Source organism: Nicotiana sylvestris, chromosome 12, assembly GCF_000393655.2.
Source record: "Nicotiana sylvestris chromosome 12, ASM39365v2, whole genome shotgun sequence".
Taxonomy (NCBI): domain Eukaryota; kingdom Viridiplantae; phylum Streptophyta; class Magnoliopsida; order Solanales; family Solanaceae; genus Nicotiana; species Nicotiana sylvestris.
Window position 1 is genome coordinate 159,825,412 of NC_091068.1, and position 2,679 is coordinate 159,828,090.

The following is a 2,679-nucleotide window of genomic DNA, read 5'->3' on the forward strand; positions in this document are numbered from 1 at the left end:
GCAAAGTGTAGTATCAGCACAACCGACCCCATGTGCTGGTAAGTGCCTAGCCTAACCTCGGCGAAGTAGTGCCGAGGCTAGGACCAGACTACCAAATAAACTTGTGCAATATAGCATACAAAAATAATAGGAAGCAGATAACAATGATGGCAACAATGATCAACCAGTGATATAAATAGCATGCAACAAGAACACCATAAATGTTTCTCAACAAATAATAGATACAAGTGCAATCAATTTATCAAGTCCTTAAAATATAAATCTTTCGCCTATGAATCCTTCAAGTAATAATCTCTAAGATAATATGCTTTTCAATGAATATATTTCGAATATATTTCCTTTAAATAAATATCTTTCAAATAAACATCTTTCGAATATAATTCTTTCGAGTAAAGGTCACTTTGTGACGCCTCATTCATTTAACATAAAGTAGAGTACAACTTCCAACCCAATTAGGAAATCAACAAGAAAAGATGAAGTTATTTTTAGAAATAACTTGATAAAGAAGATACCCTTTTCAATTAAAGTACAATATCAAATGAATCATTACCTTTAATACGAGAAATCAATAAATCAAAACATTGTATTCCTTTTTAGGTAAAGTACAACCTCAAATGGTTTAAGGAAAATTTAGTTGAGAAATCAATTGAGTTAAAAATGTAACAATTGTTGAAATTTGGAGTATTGACCATAGAAAAAAAAGGGTAAAAACAGAATATTAAGAGAATTATAAAGAAATCAAAATCCAATCACTAACAAGAATAAAGAAAACAAAGGCAGATTTCACTTTCTTTTCACATCTTGTTGCAGGCATGCAACAAGATCCCATTTCCTGTATCTCGTGGCAGGCGTGCCACCCGCTCTTATTTCATGTATCTCGTGGTAGGCGTACCACCCGCTCCCATTTCATTATATCTTGTGGTAGGCGTACCACCCACTCCCATTTCATTATATCTTGTGGTAGGCGTACCACCCGCTCCCATTTCATTATATCTTGTGGTAGGCGTACCACCCGCTCCCATTTCATTATATCTTGTGGTAGGCGTACCACCCGCTCCCATTTCATTATATTTTGTGGTAGGCGTACCACCCGCTCCCAGTTACAAGCCAACAATAATCACAAGGAATCCTGGCAAGGGAAAAAAGAGCAATATAACAACTTCCTGGCAAGGGAACAATGATATTTCAACAATATCCCAGCAAGGGAACAATACTATCAAACAAACATCCCGACAAGGAAAAAATAATATCAAACAAACATCCCGGCAAGGGAACAATGGTGATAATAACATATGAAGCGCAATAAACCACAACAGAGTCATAACAATTATAATACAAGACTCACGGGCATGCTTGACACCAACGTATAGATACTCGTCACCATGCCTATACGTCATACTCCACAATTAACATGTAGCAAATAAGACACAACTCCTAATCCCTCAAGCTAAGGTTAGACCAAACACTTACCTCACTTTGCAACCAATTCAAAATTCCAATAAGCCTTTGCCTCGCGAATTCGTGCCCGAAATTCTCAAATCTAGTCATAAACAATTCGATTTAGTCAATAAAAATTATAGGAATTAATTCCATATGAAATTCTATATTTTCCATTAAAAATCTGAAATTGCACTAAAAATTCGTCCGTGGGGCCCACGTCTCGTACCCCGACAAAAATTACGGAATTTGAAACCTCATCCAACCACGAGTCCAACCATACCAATTTTACTAAAATCCGACATCAACTCGACCCTCAAATCTTCAAATTAAACCAAGAGAGTTTTCAAGATTTTCCCAATTAAAATCATCAATTAAATGCCAAAACTAGTAATAGATTCGGGTAATCTTACCAAAATTAAGTTAAGAATACTTACCCTATTGTTTTCTCTGAAAATCTCCCAAAAATCGCCTCTTCCCGAGCTCCAATTCGCTAAAAATGGACTTAATGTTCTGTCCAGAAAAATTCTGGGTACTGTTCACGTGTTCACACTGTTCACGACTGTTCACGGGGTACTGTACACCGCACTGTTCATGGGGTACTGTACACGGTACTGTTCACGGGGTACTGTACATGATGCTGTAAAAAAAAGACAACAGCTTCCCAAAGAGAATTTCAGCAACTTTTTCTACCTGTTGACCTTCCGAAATCCACCCGAGGCCCTCGGGACTTCAACAAAATACACCAACAAGTCCTAAAATATGATACGGACTTAGTCGAAACCTCAAATCGCATCAAATAATACTAAAACCGTGAATCACATCCCCATTCAAGCCTAATGAAACTAAGAACGTCCAACTTCTATATTCGATGCAAAAACCTATCAAATCAAGTCCGATTGACTTCAAATTTTGCACACAAGTCATAAATGACATAACGAAGCTATAAAAATTTTCAGAACTAGATTTCGATCCTGATATCAAAAAGTCAGCTCTCCGGTCAAACCTAAAAAATCTTTAGCCTTAGATTTCTAGATTCCGTTAAATGACGATAATTTGATCTAGGGACCTCCGAATTCGATTTCGGTTATATGACCAAGTCCCAAATCACGATACGGAACTACCGAATTGGTAAAATTTTTTATCCGGGTTCGTTTGCTCAAAATATTGACCGAAGTCAACTCAGTTGAGTTTTAAAGCTCTAGTTCACAATTTAATATATTTTTTACATAGTTCACAATC